Genomic DNA, 23813 nt, shown 5'->3' on the forward strand with positions numbered 1-23813 from the left:
GTATTAATTATTTATTAAAAATACGATAATAAAATATTGTTATCAAATAAATTTTTGTTTAATATTTAAAGTGTTAAAAATTATTGTTTGAATTTAAAATTAAAATTATACAAAAAATTTTACCGACAAATTAATATTAAAAAACACGTGTTTTTAATTAACATTTCGATTTTTTGGAAGAATTTTTGGTGATTTAAAAAATACTATATACATTTTCAACCAAAATATATTATCCAGAAATATATTTTGTTTTAATTATTGTTATTTTTAATTTAAACAATAATGTTTAAGCACTTCAAACATTAAAAAAGTTGTTTCTTTGGTATAACTATTTGATTATTTCAATTAAAAAATATATATTTGTCAAAGAAAAATGTTTTCAGCACTTGTTTATCTCGAAATGTCTTCCTATAATACTTATTTAAAAATTAAAAATATGGTTTTTCGAGAACATTTTTTTTATAATTAAAAAAAAAAGACTACCGAAAACCTGGATCAAGCTTCAGATCTGAAAAAATTCAGCGATACATACATGTCAAACTTTTCTAACCTCAAAAAATCTTTCTACTGCTTTACCGTCATATTTTACGAAGAATGAGAAAACAAGAATTCGACTTCGTAGTACGATGAGGGCAGCACCTCGATAGGGCAGAAAATGTGATGTCCTATATATATAATTCCCCACTCCAACGCCTCGTACCGCTCCTACGTTTATAATATCTTTGGTTGGTAACGACGATAGAATTTTAAATTTTGTAAAGTGACTACATGTCTAAGTAAAAAAAATATTCACAAACATGTGCTGCCACCTGCTACTTCATGAAACCTCAGGTTTCTCTGATAGTGTAATTGGTAGCCTTTTTGTGAATTCTTTGTAACCATCCGAATTATTTGAAATCACGTGAATTCTTCGAAAAAAAAATTATATTTAATATTCTTTAAATACTTTTTAACTCTTCCAATTCTCGACATTCATTTAAAACTATATTGTATTCTTTGAATTCTTTAAATTCTTGTAAATCCTTTAAACGCGTCTAAGTTATGTCTATTATTTAGAATGATTCGCAATCTGTAGCACTGTTTTGGTTCTTTGAATTTTTTTAAACCTTTCAATACAAAAATCAAGTATTACTTAACATTAATATTAATAACTTCAAATTACGAAGATTTCGTTTGAATTCTTCAAAACCATTCGGATTCTTTGAATACTTTTGAATACTTTTGAATTCTCTTAATTATTTTGAATCCATTTGAAATTCATCAACATGAAAATAAGGAATCACTTATTGCTTCACAAAAAATGAAGTATTTAACAGTAAACTTATCATTTAGATGCTTCAAACTTATTTTATTTATTTACAAAAACTATAATGATTATTCTTACTCACAAAGGAAAGACAACCGCCCTCATCCACCCTCTGACTTTCCATTTGTTAAAGTGTAGCACATATTTTTTTATGATTCTTTGAATTCTTTAAAATCTTTTGAATTCTTCTTAATTCTTTTTAATTCTTTGGATTCTTTGGAACATTTTGAATTCCTTTGAATTCTTTGAATTTTTTGACTTCTTTTGAAAACTTTGAATTCTTTTGAAGCCTTTGATTTCTTTAAATTCTTGTAAATCATTTAACTCGTCTAAATTTGGTGTATTCCTTAGAATGGTTTGCAAACTGTAGCACTGTTTTGGTGCTTTGAATTTTTTGAAATCTTTGAATTCGAAAATCAAGTATTACTTAACATTAATATTAACAACTTAAAATTACGAAGATTTCGTTTGAATTTTTTAGAAACATTCGGATTCTTTGAATTCTTTTGAATACTTTTGAATTTTCTTCATTCATTTGAATCCATTTAAAATGGATCAACACGCAAATAAGGAATCACTTATTGCTTCACAAAAAATTAAGTATTTAACTGTAAATTTATAATTCAGATCTTTCAAATAAATTTTATTTATTTACAAAAACTATGATAATTATTCTTCTCACAAAGGAAAGGGGACCGCCCTCATTCACCCTATAGCTTTCCATGTGTTAAAGCGTAGAACACGTTTTTTTATAATACATTGAATACTTTTGGATTCTTTGAATTTTTTAAAATCATCGGAATTCTTTTAATTTTTCAAAATCATTTGAATTCATTTGAATTTTTTATAATTCTCTGTAATCCGTTAACTTTTACATTTTTTGAATTTTTTTAAACCTTTGTATTCAAGAATTAAGTATTGCTTAAAAATAATATTAAAAACTTAAAACTTGGAAGATTTCATTTGAGATCTTTGAATACATTTGTGGCACATGAGCAGGACTAAGTCATTATCCGACCAATTAAGGCAAGACGCACTCGCGCACTGTGGCCCTTCTGATTCTACAGTCGCAAATGTCCTCGCCCTGCTCCTCTGAGAAACTGTGGTCGTCACCTGACGACACCGCTCAAAAGTTAACTGACGACCTGAAGTGCCACTCACAGGAATTGACCTTATTATTATCTAAGATTGTTAAGAGAGGGGAACCGAACTTCCATACTTTCCTGAACACAAGATATTCCAGTTTGAAAAATCGTTCGTGCGTTTTTCGAATTTCACGTTTCAGATTCGGTATACGATCCCTGAGCTGGTAACTCTGGAAATTTGTCTTTACTTTTACCGAGGTTTGGGTGGTTCGAACCCCACTCTAAATTGTGGGTATTTAGTATGCAGTTGGTATTGCAAAAATTAGTCCGTGAATGATGTTAAATACCGGAACAGCCCCGTGCAGACTATTAAAAAATCTAGCTCTATCCTAATATGCCTTCAAGATATTGGGCTAAAGTTAAAAAATGAGCTGTCTTATTTTTTTTCATTTTTACAAAAATAATCATATATACTATTAGTAATAATAACCATGAAATAGAATTTACATTATAATAATGCAAGTAGAGGAAACTTTGCTACATGGGATCACTAAGTTTTTTTAAATTATTTTAGAACTTTTATAGAAAAGTGATGAGGAAAACGTGACTCTACGCCATAATTCTTTCAATATTTCCTCAAATATCATCATCTCTTTTTTCGCGCTCACAGTGTACTTTTTTGTGCTCAAAGGGTAAGAAATTCCAGACAAAATCTCTAACTCCTATAAAAAATTCTAGTTAAATTCAGGAGACCTCATATCAATTTTAAAAAATCCGCGCGACACTCAGGTAGTTTCATCGCACGCTGCACCCGCGACCCGCAAGTTTGAGCGCGCCTAGGGCCTGCGAATTTTGGCTTTCGCGCTAAGCACTCGATCATGTATTTGCTTCGGGCTGAACGCTCGGTCTTTTTACTTTCCCCACATTTTTGCACAGACCTTTTAAAATTAAAGGCCAAAGCATGGACAACTGCAATTTGGTGAGTGTGAATTATATTTTTTAAAGGCTCCTTCAGCTTTATCGAACACATTTTGATCAGGTATCTCGTGCTTCGCACTCGAATTTGTCCGGAATGCGAACTTTTCTTGATATAAATGTATTTTATATTTCTTTTTACAGCCCGGTCCGTAACTGCTTATTTAGATATTGTACAATAAACTGAAAATTTTATTTTTCGTGAATACTTTCATATTTGTTCTTTATTTTGCATTGATTTTTATTCTCAACTGTCCACAAGAATGCATCCCTTTAATAAATTTATATTGTGATCATTCATAATATGCACTGGGGCTTCCGTTTCCGGTACCGATCGCGAAAGAATTCCTTTTTTAAAGTGGTGTATTTTTGGCTTTGGTGAAGGAAATAAGGGTGAGTGGATGCAGAAAAGGCAGAATGTGCGGAGATCGAGTGTAAAGGAAGAAGGGTGAGTGAAGGCAAAGGTGTGAAGGGTGAAGGTGAGTGGTTTGAAGTGAAAATCTGGAGCGTGTAAAGGTTTTGAGGTAAGAGTGAAAAAATAGTCGCTTGGTCGGGGGGGGTGGGGGGGGCAAGAGGAAGGTGATAAAGGCGGGAAACGTCACGGAGCTTTGGGTAAGGTAGGATGCCGACGAAGCGTAGTCCACAAACAGGCACCAGACGGAAACAGTTACTGGAGATCGCACAGAGCAGAAAACCGTAGTGGCTGCAACAGCTGACCTTGCTGAAAGCATTGGAAGTGGGGGAATCGGTGACGTCGATCGCAGTGACAGCAGCGGTGATGAAAGTGCTGAGAAGTCGACCCAGGTAGGAAGGGTAGGGGAGTCAGGTACGGGCAAGCAACGCGGAAGGCCCTCAAATTTACAGCGCCTTATCAAGCTAGGCAACGTGGGTTCGAACAGAAGTCTGGACGAATGGCAAAAAAAGGCAACAACGACTAGCAGTGAAAGGGAAGAAAAAAGGAAAAGAGTGGCTGGGGAAGATGAGTTAGAAAGGGACCAGGAGTAAGGGGTATGGGTAGAAGGAGTCAAGAGAATAGGAGGGACAAAGGAAGGAAAAGAAGGAATGTTTCTAGTAAAAGTGGGGAGTGAGGAGGAGAAAAAGAAAATTATGTAGGGAAAAAAATTATTGAGAGGAAGAAGAGAAAGAGTAAAAGTGGGGAGTGAGGAGGAGAAAAAGAAAATTATGTAGGGAAAAAAATTATTGAGAGGAAGAAGGGAAAGAGTAAAAGTGGGGAGTGAGGAGGAGAAAAAGAAAATTATGTAGGGAAAAAAATTATTGAGAGGAAGAAGGGAAAGAATTGAACAAGATCTGACATGGAGCGTGAGGAAAAAGAGATGGCAAGTAGATCAGAGGGCTTGGTTAGAGAGGAAAAGGGGGCATATGGTGTGGATAGGGAGAGACAGGTTATTGATAAATGGGGAGGAATGGTGCTGGGATGAAAAATTAGAATTATTAACGAAAAAAGAAAAAATTCTTGAGAAAGTTAGGGGAAAGGGAGGCGAAAAAGAGTCTAGAAATAAATCAGAGGGGTTTCTAAACGGCAAAGGGGAAACAAAGTGAAGAGGCAAGAAGAGGGAAAGGAAGAGAGAAACATGAAAATAGCTTTTTGGAATGTGTCAGGTTTGAAGAACAAGTATAAAGGATTTTTGCGGGAGTTAGAAAAGTGGGATGTGATTATGATGAGTGAAACTTGGGCAAATGAGAAGGACTAGAAGGGAATAAAAAAGCTGTTACCGAAAGGTTACGTGTGGACACGTTAAAGGGAGAGGGATGGGCGGCATGGTCCCAGGGGTGAAAAAGAACTGGCAGTAAAAGGGATTAAAGATGGGGACATGGAGGAAAAGGATGGAACAATGTTAAGAAAAATTATAATTAAGAAAGTAGAAAGAGCTGTGGTGTGTGTATATAAAAGAAGAGGGGAAGAGGAAGGCTGGAGAGTAATAAGGAGGTGGATGGAGGAAAAGAAGGAATAATTGGTTTTAAATAGGAGGGGACTTAAATGCATGGAATGGCGAACAAGGGGGAGGTTATGGGATGAAGAAAAGAAGGCATTCATAAGGAACTCCAAACATAGAGAGACGGGCAGGGAGGGGAGGAAGTTACTAGACATGATAGGAGAAACAGGATGATTTATATGCAATCGCAATATGAAGGAAGATGAGGAAGGGGAGATCACAATCATAGGAAAGGAAGCAACAGTAATAGACGACATCTTGGCTGAAGAAAGAATGGGGCATATAATAGGGAGTATGAAAATAGGGAATGAGATAGGGTCCGAGCACTTCCCGGTCATAGTTACACTAAGAAGAGGCGTCAGTGAGCGCGGCAGAGGGAAAAAGGAAAAGGGGTGCGAAGGAAACACGAAAATAGGAGTCTGGGGGGGGGAGGTAGATAAATTTAAAAAGTTTAAACAAAAGATGAAAAAGGAGAAGGTTAGGTATGAAAAAGAGGAGGGAATAAACTCGTTAATTGAAAGGTTGAAGGGGTCCATTGAAAAGGTTAAGGATGAGCTGGGTACTAATGAAGACAGAGTAGGGGGAAACAGAGGCTAGTGGTACAAGGAATGCTGGGAGAGTAAAGAAAGAATAAAAGAGTGTGTGCGCAAATGGAGAAGAGGGGAAATGGAGAAGAAGGAGTATAACAGGAGAAAAAAAGAACATGAGAAGATGTTGGAAATAAAAAGACAAAGGGGAAAGGAAGAATATAAAGCAGAAGTAGAAAAAGCAAAATAAGATCAAAGGGGAAAAGTGTAGGATAGTCCAAGGAGAAATGGAGAAAGGGAACGAGATAACAAGAGAAGAAGTGGATGAGGCAATAAATAGGTTAAAAAGAAACAAGGCGACAGGAGAAGATGGGATGGAGAACGAAGCGATGAAGTTTAGAGGAGAAGGGATTAGGTATGGGATGTGGAAGATTTGCAACAAGGCCTGGAAAGGGGAAGGTTGGCCGGAAGAGTGGAGGACGGGACTGGTTGTACTGCTTGTCAACAAAGGGGAAAGAAAGAAGGTAGAGGAATACAGAGGGATCACTCTCGTGTCAATCGACTATCAAATAAATGCAGAAATCTTAAGAAAAAGGTTGGAGAGTCAGGCAGAACAAAAAGAAAGTATCCCACATAATCAGGCGGGATTATGAAAATGGATGGGAACTATAGACAACATCTAAGCCTCCCGTTCTTTCGAGTTCCTTCTTCAGCCTTAATAGGATCAGTTGTTCGTAGAGTTTTCCCTTTACATCCAGAAATCAGATAGGTCTATATGAGCTAGGACTTTCGACAGGTTTGCTTCCCTGCCTCTACAGAACAAGGATTGCTCGCTTCCATTCTTTTGGAAACTCTCCCTTAGAAGCCAACTGGTCATAGACTTGGAGAACATATTCCGGTCTGTTCAGTGCTACTTGCTTCACTATTTCCGAAAATATATTTCCTGGACCTGGAGCTTTCTTATTTTTCAATATCTTACTTGCCATATTCAATTCTTCTTCCATGAAGCAGCTGAAGACCACATTTGCTCTTCGTTTGAAATGTACAGGTTCATGCACTGGAAAGAGTTGTTTTACTACCTTCTCCACCATCTGCATCTCTTTTAGCTGCTTTAGTAGTCTTCTGTTGCTCTTTTTTACATTGGTCATATTCATGTCATAGAGCTTTTTTGAGTAGAGGTAGGTTTTCTTTGCTATTCTAGTGACTTTTCTTCTTTTTTGGTGGCATAATTGTCGGAGCTCTGCGATTTTCTCATTCCGCCAATACATGGGCTGCCATATTTCGAGTGTATTTGCCTTTGTCATTCACTCGTTGCAGACTCTTGTTAATGATTTCGAGAAACCCTTTGCTGTTGTTGTTTCGGGAGCCTGTACTAACCCTGTATAGCTTTTCCTTGCTTCTCCGGATCTATTGTTCTGGAATTCCAGCCTCTCTTTGATAGTTTCTTTATACGTCGTCTCCTACGACTATGGATTCATCGCATCTAGATCTCATGATGCTTTGAATCTGTTCCAGGGTTTCTTTTAGTTGCTCAGCCTGCTTGTTGGGAGAGGCATAACACCCATAGATGGTGAACGATGAAGTAACAACATAGGAAAAGCCTTTGCCTTGGCCCTGTCCCGTTACAACCATTCCTGCGTGTGTGACTTTTATAGCCGTATCCCCATCTTCGTCAGAGGTCCAATCGTTTCGGTTTTCTATACTCTTTCTACTTGGTTCGCATAGAACCAGTATTCTTACCCCCATTTCTTTAGCTGTAGCCAGGGCAAGGTCATGAGCTTGATAAATCCTATTGCAATTTATCTGCAGGATTTTTACTTTGGTCATTTCACCTATTTTCTATCGCTGACTTTCTTTTGTCGCTTACAGCGTGGCCTTTTCAGTCATCGTCAGACGCACCAAGTACTATTGTGACATTCTGCCTGTTTCCACAGGCTGATCGCAATTCTCTCACCTCGTAGTCCTCAGGTCTCAGATTTACCAGCTTCGTCACTGCTTCTTTTATTTCCTCGATTGTTGTTAGTTCATCCATGTCTTTAACATGGATAATCTTTTTCCGGGCAAGGAGGGATGTGTCGGCGTCTGGTATTTTCTGTTGGAGCTTCTTTTTCAGCTTCTCGACCTGATTCAAACCATCTCGAACTGTGAGTAGGCGTTCTCCTTTCCTAGTGCCCCTGATGTCTTGAATGTCAATTCCTGTTTCACCGGGATTTATAGCCTGCTTAACTCTTTTCAAAGTTTCTGTGCAGCTTTTACCTTGAATTTGCACCAGTATTGCACCTGGACTTGGCTTCTTTTTATTTATGCTACTTGCTTTAGTTGCCTGTCGTTTCTTGCTTTCCTTTTCTTGACTCGGTTGTTCAGCCTTAGAGCTTTCTTTCTTTGTTTCCTTTTAAACTTTTATTTTCCCCTGCCCTGTTTTCAATCTTTCAATCTGAACGTCAGTATCACTGAAAACAAACTGAAGCATTCGAGTAGTCACAAGTCCTGTGATATCCTCCATATCTGAAACAGCGACTTTATTTTGTTTACTTTTCAGTACCTGATCTTTTATAGTATTCACAGCTTGAAAAAATAGTTTGTCATCATCACTGAGAATAGGAAAAAAGACTAGACTCGTGGTCTGTTTGAAGTTTCCTTCTTAATTAGGAAAAGCAAGAGAGTGAAGCATTTTTACAACTTCTCCTTTCTTCCTTTTTTGTTGTAGGAGCCCATCCTTTCCACCAAAAAGTTCGATAGATTTTTGCATCTCCTTGTGTTTTGATGAGATGCTTGCGTCGCAGGATAGAATGATGATACAGTTCTCTGGTGCCTCCCAAATGTAGCCGCGTCTATCCACGGGTGTTTTGAAGAGTTCCGCGTTCCAATGATCTTCCGTTACTTCTCGGAAGCTCTCGAAGCTCTCTTCATGCTTAAGCCGAAGCCTTCTGGCTTGGATTTACTTTGTCTCCCGTACCGGTAGAGATGCTCTCTAGAAACTCTCTGAGGTCTTTTGAATGCAGTAATTCGATCTGGAGAGCAAGGGCGCTGCTAACCTCATGTAGTTCATTTTTAGGTTTGTACATGCGTAGTAGCATATTCGTAAGCTTTTTTGATTGCGCGTATAGTTCTTCTAGTGCCTCCAGATAGACACTTGAGTTTGTCTCACTTTCCAGAATTTCTCTCTCAGACGTGTTGCCCTCTCTTTTTCTTTTGGGTGCATTTGTATTCGTCGTGTCCATTTTCATTTGACTACTTTCTTCTTGCCATAATTCCAGTACCGAAAAGCTCTAACTCTCGGTGGTGACCTCGGGATTGAGCTTCTATCTAGAAAGGGGTAAAATTCTGTGTTTGGGAAGGCCTCATCCATTGCCTGCACGTTGCTTTCAGTTTTATCAGTTTTGTCAAAGATAGGGGTCTAGACTTCAGGAAGGTTAACAATAGTACAAAAAAACCTGTAACCAATTCCACTCATGTTAGAAATACTGGATACTCTAAAATCGCCAAGATTTATCTCCAAAATTGATCTAAAATTAGCTTCTTTATAAATTCCGTGAGACGAAAATTCAAAAGCAATTACAGCATTCACAGTCCCTGGAAAGGGCAGCCACTTTCCAGAGACTGATGGATAACATCATAACCCTAGATCATTCCCTAAACCTAAATAATGAAACTAATAAATAGGTTACTTAAAAAAGATGAACAATGGGATTAGGAATTAGAACAAGATGAGGCTTTCCAAAAATTAAAGACCATTTAACATCAGCACCTATATCAACATGCCCAGATTTCACACAACCCTTTCAACTCGAAGCCGTACTTACGCAGACAATCAACGGCGTAAATTACGTTATCGCTTGCGCGAGCAAAAGTCTAAACGTGACAGAATCTCGATATTCGACAGCCGAAAAAGCATGTCTAGCGGTAGTAATCACGGACCACTTAGCATTAAATTGGCTCCATAACATAAAAGTCCAACTGGCCGATTAACCAGATGGGCAATGGAACTTCTTGATTATGACTACGAATCATATACCGAAAAGGTAGTTCAAATCTCGTTCCTGATATTCTTTCGAGATCAGGAGAACGAGTAAGAAATATAGCATTTGCGTTAGCTTGTAGAGTAGAAAACCCGAAAGCGGAAATAATTGACATAACAGATGACTGGTACTCAAGAAATCATACAAGTTAAAAAATGACCGAAAGAACAGGAAAAATGGCGAATCGGAGATTCGCAACTCTATTTTTTTAGAACTGGCCCATTAAAATCTACTATTTTGCCAGACTCTAGCTCATGGGAATTCGTCGTGCCCAAAAAATTACGAGCACAAGTTTTGATAAAGAAAATCACGATGACTTACAAGCAGGAAATTTAGGTTTCGAAAAAATGCACGCGAGAATCTCCGAGTGCTACTTCTGACCAGGGATGTATTCGGAAATTATTTAATATGTAAGAAATTGTAAAACATGCGAAAGAACCAAACCGAGTTAACCAACCGAAATTAGGGGTGATGGGAAAAAGAATCGTTGAAGAACCATGGACCATGATTGCTGCAGATATCATTGGCCCATTACCGATTTCAAAAAAGAAAAAAACCAATACTTACTAGTTTTTGTAGCTCTCTTTACAAAATGGGTTAAAATAATTCCGATAAAAAAATCTAACGGGGCAACAATAGAGTCAGAATTCCATAAACGTGTCATTTACAATATTTACAATAGGAGAATTAAACAAATTGTTAAAACTTACCTAGTTAGCGATCATTCCACCTGGGATGAACATATAGATGGACATATAGGAGACAGGGTCTTAAAAAGGGTAACCAAACTGTCAAACAAAGCAGATAAAAAGGCAGGCAAACTATATGACCAATATGAAGGTCCTTTTATTATTAAGAAGAAGGTTTCCCCAACTATATCCGAATTAAAAAACCTCAAAAGAAAAAGCGTAGGCGAATGGAACGTTAATGTTTTTAAATTAGAAAACGCTAGTATAGGCACCGAAAAATATAAGGATTAAAAACTAATGAACTTATGTTAGGATAGTTACATTCAAAATACGGCAAAATGGCAAGAAATCAATAGCATTAATAAAAACAAATGATTTATTAGATCTTAAGAACAAAATTAGACAGAACGGAACAGGAAACAAACTACTCTGACTATTTGTTAATAAACCAAACTACACAGTTTAAATTGGATTGCAATTTTTTATGATTTAATGAAACAACAGTAACTGAACAAAAAACAGACTTAAAGGACAAATGACTCCAAAAACAAGAAATTTACACGACAATCGACTAACCGGACAAGTTCTTCGTTTCTCTTTTTGTATTTGTTTCAGCAAGAAGATAATCATTAAGGAGGATCAGATGCGGAAAAACTTTGAGAGAACAGGAATTTCCAGCACAAAACTAGGGACAATTGTAAAAAAAACTACGATAACAATTCCCCAAAAAAATAATAGTTGAATTAGTTCATATAAAATTTAATCTTTTTTTCCCCAAAGAAAAATGATTTAAATTTAGCAACACTTTCCAACTTCAGACTCAAATAGACAGATTTACTCATAAGAAAACCGAAACATAAATAATTACGAGATTCAAAACTATTAAGGAAAAACCTTAGATGAGAATAGCAGAATTACAAAATTTTCTTCAAATCCTTTTTCTTTTCGAGACTAACAGAACTGGAAAGCGACGTTAAGGAAGTTTCAGGTATATACCCGAACCCCCGCGGAGGAGGGGGGTGTAACAGAATTGTTACTATTAAATATAACTTAGTATGGCCTTGCACGAATGGGTTGCTGGACCGCATCCGAGGTTTGCCAGAACCCCCGACAGGTCTCGAAGTCAAGGGCTACGGAACATCCCGTCGTCAGTTTTGGCAGGTTCGCTCAGCTTAAAACCAAATATAGTGTAAAGTGAATGCTCTCGATCCCAACGAACCGCCTCCTGGAGAAGCCGCTGCTCTGCGATGTCCCTACGCCGTTCAACTCCTGCCGACCCGTCGTTAGACGCCCCTGTATTTTCGCACGATCCCGCCAATTGTAAGTGACAATAAATGCCGCCTTAATTTTATCCACCTAGGACGTTCCATTGTGTCTTCACCTCCCAGTAATAAGCGTTGAATGCAGAAAAATTAAGAATCTATATGCCTATGAATACGCGATTTTTCTCCGTCTAAAAATACCCCAACGGGAACAAAAAATGTGCAAATCCTATTCCTCTCAATCGACTTAGCAAAATTGAACTAAAGCATTTATTTAACCCATTTTTCATTATTAAATCTTTTTATAACTTATAAATTCGAGAAATATTCAAATTCTCTTTTGGGGAATAGGAAAATATGCGGCGGCCGCTATGGAAATAGAAATAAATTAGTTTCGGAGATATTCTATTCTTATAATGACATTTTAGACAGATGGAAAAATCGCGCATTCAAAATAATAGAATAATCTTCACTTTTACGCTGAAATCTGAAAATATTAATTTTTCTCTATTCAACGCTTATTACCGGGCTACTTCTCGGTACTCAAAATCTCCATTCCTCTCCTTGTCATTACCCCAGTAATAAAGTTCTGGCGACCCCAAATATAACTTTAGTGATAAAGGGTATATTCATTTTTATTTTATATTCAGGTTTGCTGCAGAAGACGAAATTACAGAATGTCCGGAAATGTTAAACTAGTCGGGGAATTTTCGACATTCAGATCTTGAAGATAATTGAATTATTTTCTTGAAACTACAAAGTTATTATTTTTTGTTGAAAATTCGAGTTTTTCGTGCAAAATTTCTCTTTTTGCGTTAAAAATTCATCTATTTTTGTAGAAATTACATCTTTTATGATTAAAAATAGTAACTGCTTTAAAATTAATCTGTTTTCTTTAAGGATTCAAAAAGATTGTGAAATTTTCGATTTTTTTGGATGGATTAAACTGTTTTTGATTTGAAAGTGGAACCTATTTTCTTCAAATATTAACTGTTACATTGTTTGTTGAGAATCATCTTTTCCCGTAAAAAAACTCCTCTACTAACTTGAAAGTGGAACTTCGATTAAAATCCAAATTATTAAATTTATGATTCCACATTGTGGTTGAAAAACATTCTTTTTAGTCAAAATTAAACTATAGTGTCATTTTTTTGTTTTAAAGATTCATAATTTATTGTTGAAAGTGAACTATTGCATATTTGTTCAAAACTGATCATCCGTGGAAAATTCGTCCTTAAGGTGGAACATTCTTTTATTGCGTTAAAAATTCATCATTCGTGGTGTAATAATAATCTTTTTGGTGCCTAAATTAGTTATTTTGGTTCAAAATTTACTTATTTAGTTGAAAATTTCAGTATTACGTTAAAAATTCCTTCAATGGAAATGTTTGGTTAAAAATTCAAGTACTTTGTTAAATAATAATTTGTTGTTCGTAACAAAGTTAATGTTCTTAGATAAACATTTATCTCAGGTGAAAAATTTATTTACAAGATTCAACGTTAATTATTGTTTTAATTAATTTTCATAACTGATAATTTACCGTTTTTGATTGAAATTTCATCTTCTGGCTTGAAAATTCATCTAATTGAGAATTGAAATATTTCGTTCAAATTTTCGTTTTACTTATAATTAGCCTATTCAATTTTTGGTTTAATATTAATTTCTTACATAGAAAATTTTTTTTCTTTTTTGTAGTTGAAAATTGGTTTTTATGACTGAAAATTTAAGTATTCTCTTTTTGATTGAAAATGCATCTTTTTAATTGGAATTGTATGTCAATTTTTCCCATAATCAATACTATTCTCTCTTTAAAAAATATTTTCAAATCTTCTAAAAATATTAAAGAAGCAATTTTACGTTAAAGAATTTTTTCTAAAAAATAAACTTTTATTTACAAATTTATGCTTTTTGGAACAAAATTAGTTTGTTTCTTCTGTGGATTGAACTCATTTGTTGAAAATTTGTATTCTTTGATTTCATAAAACTGTTTCTGATTAAAAATTGAAATAGTTTTTGGTGGAAATATCAGCTAATGCACGTTTTATTAAGAACTTGTTATTGGTTGACAATCATTGTTGTATCTGAAAATTTAATTTTTCTGTATTTGGTTCAAAATTTTCTCTTTTTGAGTTTAAAACTAAGCTATGTGGTAGAAAATTCATATGCGTTACGAATGTCTGAGGTTACTTATGCATAAACCGTTATAAGATTTTGTATGACTGTTGTTCCTAAAAGTTTTTGAACAAAATTGAGAAACCTTTTTTTTTGCATCAACAGCTTTGATCTCGTAGGTGTAAGAAAAATTGTCTAGGGAAATTCAAAATTGGAATTTCGTAGCAACCGTGATAATAAAAGCTCAACATTTTTATTTTATACAAGCACTATTATCATGATGCACACTCTTTCCCCTATTCTCCAGCATTTCCTCTTTTCAGTCTCCTTTTTACGTTTAAAAATACAATTGCTCATTTAACATCTATAAATTTATTTAATTTAAAACTAGAATATGCTAGCGCGAGTAGAGAAAGGTCTTCTTAACCTAAAGAATTGTTTATTGTAATTAATGTTACTTCTTGTAGGTTTAATTAATTTAGAATTAAATTACAGTCAAACCCGGATTCCGTGATCCTCCATTTCATGTTTCTAAGAATGGACGTCGCACGGTTGGGAAGGGTGAGAGGAGCTGCGGGAGGATGTGCGGTGCTCACTCAAGTATCACGAAACAGAGAAAGAAACAAGAAAGAAGAAAAATCGAAGAGAGACAAAATAGTTCCGAGAATCTGGATTTCATGTCACGCTCTGTCCCGAAATTGACATTAAATCCAGTTTTTACTGTATTTGGTATTTAAATAAAAGTTTATTTTCTAGAAAAAATTATTTAACGTAAAATTGCTTCTTTAACATTTTTAGAAGATTTGAAAATATTTTTTAAAGAGAGAATAGTATTGATTATGGGAAAAATTGACAACGAATAAAATTTGTTCATTTAACAAATATGATGTTCCCTCCAGCTTTTTTATAATTCCGTAAATGTATTTTCAACGACCTAATTATATTTAAGTAGTAAATAAATACATTTTTTTAATGACAGAAATCATTTCAAAAATATTTTGCGTTATTTAAAAACTATACACTTTCTTGTACAAAGGATTTTGTTTTTTTTTTAATTAAACAAAAATGTATTCTTTTCTCGGATTTTCCCTTTTTCGTGAAAAAATTACCTTAGTTCCCCCTTTTTGAGCTCTTTTTGCATTGTGATCCCTGCATTCTAGTTCTTAATTCTTCGCATTTTTAGATACACCAAACTCTCACTTTCAGTCAGGTGCCGGGGGTTGCCTTCAAATGGCCTTGGATTGGTTCCGGGGGGGGGGGGCTAGAACGTAAACAGTGAGGGCCGCCTGACTCGATTCCAATTGGAATATATATAAATATATAATGTCGCAACCGCTTTCGCCCTAATCCTCTGAGCAACTGCATGAGCCAGCTGTTCTAGGAAGGCTGAGAACGGGCTGACTGAAAGCTGGACATTAAGTGGTGAAACGTGATAATGTGGAAAACGAGACAGAAGGAAATTGCGGGGAAGGTGAAAATTTGAAGAACAGGACGGCAGAAAATAGCCGAACAGAAGGGTTCGTGGAAGAGTCGACTAACAACCTGGAGGAGGCGACACTCGATTTCTTTAATGATTCTCAAAATAATTCTCTAATATTTGAAAGGAAAGATATAATGCTTGTAGATGCACTAAACCAGTCCCAAGAGCTTCATTACGAAAATGTAACAAATTTCGGTCGGGCGAGACTAAGAAACTCTAACTCACAGGACGACATGGATGAGGCAAATGATTTGTCATGATTTGTATCGAAGTTGCTTTCAATAATTTTAAGCGTTACCTTTTTCACTTGGTATAAAAACATCATAAATTATGCTGTGAAATGAAACATTTTATAATGCCATGCAAAAATATCTATCGATGTTGTTTTAAATAAATATTGCGAAATACCCACTGGGTATCCTCGAGCCCAGCTGCAACCTGGATCTTTTATGTATTAGACTCTAAGGTAGGGGAAACAGAACTGAACAAAAGAGGAAGGTGTGCTGTATGGTCCGGGAGTAGCGAATTGATGATGAGACTATTTTTTTATTATGAATTATGTACAATAACTTTCAGATGCGTTTTCCTCGAAACATAATTTTTTCAAACTGCTGCCAGAATATCTCAAAAACCAGCTAACTGATTCCACTCAAATTTTCACATTATCTTTAGTACACACATAGCTACAAGTCTAACTAAAATATTTAAGATTTCTTCGTTAGATTTTTTACTAGCTAAATAGGCCCCAAAAAAATTGCGAAAAATTGAATTTTTTCTAAAACGTAAAAAATTTTTGTTGTAGAATTCTGACTTTATTTTAGTTCCACGTAGAACCTCAAGTCTCGTAATGAAGCAGCCGAAAGCAAGAACCGGCCTGACGCTCAAAAACGCGGAAAAGTATTGTCCGCGCGTCTCAAAAATAGAACATTTTTAAAATAAAAAAATCTATTTAAAAAAATCTACAATTATAAAGAATAAGGAGGTATAAAACCTTTTCCTATTACATTTTTTTTATCAAGCATTTATTTTCAATAATAAAAGCGAAATACCGAATAAAAGTTTCTCTCTGATTGAATTAAATTTTTAAACTTAAATCGTTCTAACTCGGCTAAATATTATTAAAATGGGTTCATATTTATAGGACTTGTGATTTGTTCAAAAATGTTGAGTGAAGTTTTTTTGTGAAATCTCATATCGAATCGTTAGAAATTACCTGAGATATTCATAGTTGGGGAAATAACTCTACGTCTACCCGCGCTGTTAACTAATTCGTCGCGAAGACTGTTCCGTTAGGGAGCCTTCTCGCGCGGGCAAACGTCGATTACTTTTTCCAAATATGAATACCTAGATACTTTGTACCTGCAAAACAAAGAAAACACAATTATCTACTCACCTTATTTTGCAAATAAATATTATTAAACAGTAACCGGGTTTTAAATTTTCCATGAATTCTTAGGCATCGCTATAGTATTTTGAACAAGCCAGTGGGCACAAAATTCGGCGACGTCTTCACGACATTCTTACGACATATTTACGAAAATTTTAAGACATCCTATGTCCGTGTCTTTACGGTGTCTTTACGATATCGTAAAAACGTCGTATGGTCGGACGATGTCTTTACGTTCTCGTAAAGATAACGTAACGACATGGGCATAGGATGTCGTAAAATTGACGTAAAGATGTCTTAACGATATCGTAAACACATCGCCACGTTTTGTGCCCACTGGAAGTCCTCTAAATAGGAACTCATTATAATAATATTTAGCCGAGTTAGAACGATTTGAGTTTTAAAACTTAATTAAATTAGAGAGATACTTTTATTCGATATTTCGATTTTATTTTAAAAGTAAGCGGAGCACCTCTATTTTGATATGTGTCTAATTGGGCGGTGTACCCTCTTAGTTTTTAAGAACAAGTTTATCTTTTTATTTTACTTAAGTACAAAAAGTAATTTTGTTTTTATTTGTTGATTTCATGCCTTTATATTCTTCTTTTATTATTTTTCTTATTGATATAAAACTCAACCTTCTTTTTCGTTAGATCTTTTTCGTCTCTCGATTCTTTCTGCGTTTCCTGTTTTTAATCGTCTGCCATTTCCCATGACAATAGTTTGATTTTTCTTTGCAGCCTTTGTCTGTCGAATTCTTTTCTTATTTTCTCTATTTTTTGTGATTATTTTCTCCTAGTTTCCAATTCTCCAATCAGGTCGGCTGTCTTCTTGATATTTTTCTTTTTCAATTCTTTTGATTTCTGCTTGTTCTTTTCTGTCTAGCTCTTCAACTTTCCTTGAATCATAATCTCCCCTGTAGACTTGCTCTTTGCTTCTTCAAGTCTCTTTAATTTCTCTTCCTCTTCTTTCTTAATATTTGCTTCTTCTATCTTTATCTTCACTTCTTCTTCTCTCTTTACTTTATCCTCCTCTTCCTTTCGCCTAATATTTTCTTTTATAACGTCCAGAATTTTCTTAATCTTTTCTTCTTATTTTTTCTTTTTTCGTGCCTATTATGCTTTAGTTCTATCACCTTCTTTCAAAAATGTCAAAAATATTCTCTAAATTGAAACATTCTGTCCTTTTTTCGAACTGGTTCGCCATTGTTAGTATTTTTCGTATTCTCTGTAATACTTCCCTTCTCAGGTTGTCCAATATTTCTCCCATTTTTTAAAATATTTTTTATATTTCTTCTTCCAATATGGATTTCTTTCTTTCTTCTTTTTTTAGCCCTTCTTGTCTTTCGAAGCTCTCTGTCATTGCCTTAAATCAGAAAATAATTTCTTTCTAATTTGTCTTTAAATAAACTTTCTTATTCGTAAAAATAAAAATTTTCGTCTTTTTTAGTCTGTCTATTGTCTTAAATTAATTCTTTTCCCCTATCATTTCCTATAACTCTAGTATTATTGTTCAATTCTTTTCATAAAAATACGATTGTCCGTCTCTAATTCGCCATTTATCGTGTTCCTTCAAGTTTCTTTTTCATCTGTCTAAATTTTGCTTTCTACCATCCATCAGTTCCATTAATAAAATCTTTGTTTTGACTTTCTACGCTTCATGCTCAAATTGCCGCTAAGGATTATTCTAACTTATTTATTCTTGATAACGCATCCGGGACTAAATTTGCACTTCCGTTCCTATATACAACTTCATAATCATATTCTATGAGTTCTCGGGCCCATTTTGCTATACAAACTGTAGGATTCTTCAAATTGTGAAGCCAGTTTAAGGATATGTGATCAGTTACGATTTTAAAATGATATCCTTCTATATAAGGTCTAAATTTTCTTATCACCCAAACGAGAGCTAAACATAATTTTTCAGCCGCAGAATATTTTCGTTCTGCTCCATTTAAGCCTCTAGTGGCATACGCTATCACGTATTGGTTTCCTTCAATTATTTGAATAAGTACAGCTCCTAGACCTCTATCACTTGCAGCAGTTTCTAATTGAAAAGGCTGTCTGAAATCAGGGCAAGCCAGGATAGGTGCTGTCGGCAACAACCCCCTTATCGTTTGCATGGCTTTTCCCAGCTCGTCCGTTCATTCCCATTTTCTGCCTTTTTTCAACAATCTATCTTTGAAATATATTTTGTTGATCGCAGAGTGTCTAATATATCGGCCAATATCGATATTGGATATAAATCTTTTTTACTTACAATATTAACCTTCCTAAAATCTAAGCAAAATGTATATTTTCCTTTAGGCTTTTTTATCATACAGTTGGGTTCGACCAATTCCTTCTATAGGGTTCTATGATTCCTTCATCTAATATTCTATCAACCTCTTCGCACACGATCTCTTTTATTTTAGAATAGACATGATAATATATTGGTTTCATAGGATCATGTCCCTGAATATCAATCTTATGTTCTAGTAAATGTGTTTCTTTTAGTTGTTTACTAATTTCCAGTATTTAAAAAAAATGTATCCGTTTTTTCTTGTTCTATTTCTGACAGTTCCTTAAACCTTCGCATATTTCTGATACAAACGGTACTGTTTCTCTGAGTGCTATTGGTTTTTATATGCCTTTATTATGTATAATTGGTTTATTTTTAAAATTGATACAACTCAAATTACTATGTGTTTGGATACTTTCTACTTTCAAGTTTGGACACTTGATCTCGTGTCTCTCTCCGCACTTGACCAGCCTGTTTGTGTTGCCATTTCGCGTAAATCTTTTCTAGTATTATTTTCTCCCAATCAATTTATTTTAATTGGTTCTAGATATGATTTGGGATGAGCTTCGATCGTATATCTAATCTCAAGCAATTCTGGAAGTCACCAATTGTTACTTTCGTAATCCATTTTTAATCCTGATTTTCTAAGCATGTCTGTTGTTATTATACCCTTTGATATTAATTTCAGTACTATTCTAAATAATAACTCTTTAGTGACATTGCCTATTTTGACAGGAATGAGTACTTGGTCAATGATACTCACTTCTTAGCCATTTGCCACACTCAACTTGCCTGAATCAGGGTTTTTTATTTCGTAATTGCAAAGTTTAATTGTATTCAAAAGAAATTGTCCTACTTTTAAGTGTGTCGCGCCGGTATCGATCAACACTACACAAGTGCACCTCATAATCCATCAAAACATGAAATCTTGTTTCATCAGGGGTGTCTAAATCTAAATCTAAGCTTTCCGTCGTTTTATTTGAAGTTGAGGCTGTATTCGCCTTTATAATCCTCCCTGTCCGTTTCCCTTATTTTTTAAAGGGAGCCTTCACATATGATGTCACGCTTAATTTCAAACTTTTTTACCCCCCTCCCTGCGCACCACTTGTCACGCTCAGTAACGAATTAACGAGACTCCACCTATAATATCACATCACGTTCTTTTGACCCCCCCCCCCTTCACATTTTTCAAATAATAATACAATTCTTTTCGGAATCTTCTCAAATATAGGAATCGAACGTTACATGAACATAGTCTAAAATATGAACCTGATTATTAACATTTTTTTATTCTTCTCAAAGAACATAACAAACAGCTAGAATATACAAGTACATGGACTTAATGCTTTCCAGGTTGTCAATTAAAAACAAGAAAACCCTCCATCACATCCCGCGCAGAATGACTCGTCCCCCCATATGTAACAATTTGTCATGCTTTACAAGACCCCTCCCCCCTGTCCCTCGGTGCGTGACATCATAAGTGAACGCTGCCACATGAGAACATTCACTTTTTATGTGACCTGGTTTACCGCAAAAATAACAAGTAATTTTATTTTTATGATCCGTAGATTGCCAACGTTATCGGCCGAAACATTGGCCAATGTGACGGAAAACGCTGATAAAGAGCGAATTTGGTCGTCAGGGCCAAAGGTACCCATTTGCGCGATATCATTTTTGAAAACATTGTTAAAACAAATCTCCTTGAACTAAAATAAATGATTATCTAAATAAATAACAAAACGATTTTTTTAAAGTATTTCTTTTTCAGAAACAAATGATTCTACTTTAAATAGACAACCCTGTATAACTGGGTTTTGTTATGTTCGGAGTTATTTTACTTCACTTCAAATAACCCACCTTCATGTTTATTTTCTAAACTTCTGTCTATGGCCATACTTGTCATGTTTGTGATTTTAATTTTCCCCGATCTTAATTTCATCAATTTTTCCATTTTCCTTAGTTTTAGATATATATTTGTTTATTTCTTTAAATATTTATATATCACCTAACAACAACGTATTCCCCTCTAAAATCCACGTTTTCTTTTGATCGCGCCAATTTAATGAATTTACGCAGTAACAAAGCATGCACACATATTTCTTAAATTTTGATCTTCTGTCGTGCCAGTTTCTCAGCGTGGGAAAAAGCTATGATTTTGAATTTTTCTGAAGTATGGGTTAAGGGCATGTGATACTTAGAAAATTGTGGATGTTACCAGTTTTAGGTACCCCCGGCGTTTTTTCTAGAATAATGAATATTTTGTCTTTTTTTGTGGTTTTCTTTTAAGAAAGTGTTGATATTGGTAACAACGTGTTTGTATATTTTGAGGTTATGCGTGTTACAATTTTCCCGAGCGTCACTTCCAAACTACATAATATTTTTAGCCGAAAACTTTGAAAACTTTGAACTTTGCTCATGCATAAAATTTGTATTTAGCATAATAAATTTTTTTATTGTCCCTCAAAAAAGTGTCCGGGGACGTCCGTTATGATATTTTATAGCATTTTCGAATTCAGTTTTCAAACATTTTCATTTTTGTGGAAAAAATCCGGGGAACTGTATCTGATTGACCACATGACAAAGTATGACATGCCCTTAAGGAGTTGGGCACCAATTGTGGCTAACTTCCAGAGGAATTGGCTACAAGTAAAGAGAATTTTGAGAACCAGGACAATCCATTCTGTTAATTGAATGGAAGTTTTATTAAACCACGTACAGAACACCCTAGAGTTGCATCGCGTGAGGATTCTGAAAGCCTGAAGAGTCGTCAAAGTCATGAATTTTGGAGGAAGAGTCTCTGGTAATCCAAAGAATAGATCCACTTAGTTCGAGCACTGGCACAGAGAGCTTTTCGGGGGTTGAGGTATCGAAGACGGAAAACGCTTGACGAGATTACTCGTGATAATCTCGGTCGTGTAGACCGTAGAGACGAGAACTAGGGATTGGTGGTCGACAACCTGCTCACCCAGTTTTCGGGATTTTTCGACCCAGATCGCCTATTTTCGGACCCTATCCCTTCCGAACGAGGTCAGTGCCGGAAGGAGCAAGAGCCCTACTGAAATTTGCATGCTTATGGTTAGAAATCACAAAATTATATTTATAAATTTATTTCAATTAATTTTCAATTCATTAATGTTTTATAAATTTACTAGTATATTCTATGTTATTATTTATTATATTTATTTGTTTTAAAACAAATATATACATGTATTATTAGTACAACATTCAGTTTATATTTTACATTGCACATTTATTCGGAAAGAAATCAGAAACATTCAGAGCAAACATGAACAATGGCACACAAGCGAAAATTCGTAATAAGCTATATTGGAAAAGTGCGACATTTATTCGGGAAGAAATCGGAAAGGTTCAGAACGAAGTAAACGTAATGGAAGAGTTCGGCAGAAGTTCGAAAAGGCTTTGGAAACTTTCAGAAAGAGGAAACGTTCGGAAAGAAACGAAGCGAAATTCATATAGAAATCGGAAATGATCGGAACGATACTTCCTTCCGCTCCTTTCCGTGAAAATGCCTGCAGATTTGATTTTCATGCTGAAGAAAATGGAAAACCCATAAAAGTCATGTTTTTTTTTAAATTTATGTGGGTAAGTACAAAAAATGTCAAAAAAGTGTTTAGATAATAACTGTAAACAGAGTCAAAATATGTGATGTGGAACAAAGAAACCAGCCTGAGGGGAAAAAATGAGTTTACAGGAAAAAGCGGATCAAAGAGAAAGAAATACGAACAGGTAGCGAAGGGGCTCTACATCTGTGTGAAGGCTTGAGAAATATGAACGAGAACAACACGACTGACAACGCCAAATACGGTAAAAAAGACCGATAGGAATGAATAATATCATTTTTGATCTTAAAGATTGAAATGGAAAGAACCGATGTATCCATCTTGATTACAGGTCAATCCCTTCGATCATTTTCTATCTTTCTTCCAATCTACGATCACCTCTACTCTTTTGAGTCCAAACCTTCCTATCTACCTTTATTTGCCACTTATCCGCATGTATCCTTTTCTTTCCACTTCTAATCCCTGTTCTAGTATTTTTTTCCATATGATTGCTTCGCTCTCCCACGCCTATCTTTTTCTATCCTTTAGGCAATCTAAAATCTTGTCTTTTTATTTGAATTCCTATAAAATTATCACGTCGAATCTTTATCTATCTTTATTAAAATCTAAGATGGCCTTATCTTCTTGATCCCAGCCTTTCTATCCAAATAAATTCGCAGCTTATTCACCTCTATCGTTTTCTATCCGTTAAGCAATCTAAGCTTTCGTCCAATTTTTTAAATTCCTATTTTCCTATACGAATGAATGCATTTCAATCTTTTCTGATATATAAGATAGCCCTATCTTCTTGTATCCCACTCTTTGTATCTAAATCAATTCTCCACTTATCTACCTCTATCCTTTTCTATCCATTGAGCAATAACAAATTTCGTCTATCTTTTTTAATCCCTATTTTCCTATCCAAGTGAATCCATTTCTATCTTTTTAGAAATATAAGATAGCCTTATCTTCTTGAATCTTAGTCTTTCTATCTAAATGAATGCACAGCTTATCCACTTCGATCCTTTTCTATCCGTGAGGCAATCTTAAATTTCGTCTATCATCCACGAAAACTGAAAAATTGATTCTTCGGGCCTAAGGCACCCCTGTGAATGGTCGCAGAAATAATGTTGTTCAAACTTCTACCCCTTTTCACCGTCTCGTGTGGAAGGGGGG

Source organism: Belonocnema kinseyi, chromosome 10 (assembly GCF_010883055.1).
Source record: "Belonocnema kinseyi isolate 2016_QV_RU_SX_M_011 chromosome 10, B_treatae_v1, whole genome shotgun sequence".
Classification (NCBI taxonomy): domain Eukaryota; kingdom Metazoa; phylum Arthropoda; class Insecta; order Hymenoptera; family Cynipidae; genus Belonocnema; species Belonocnema kinseyi.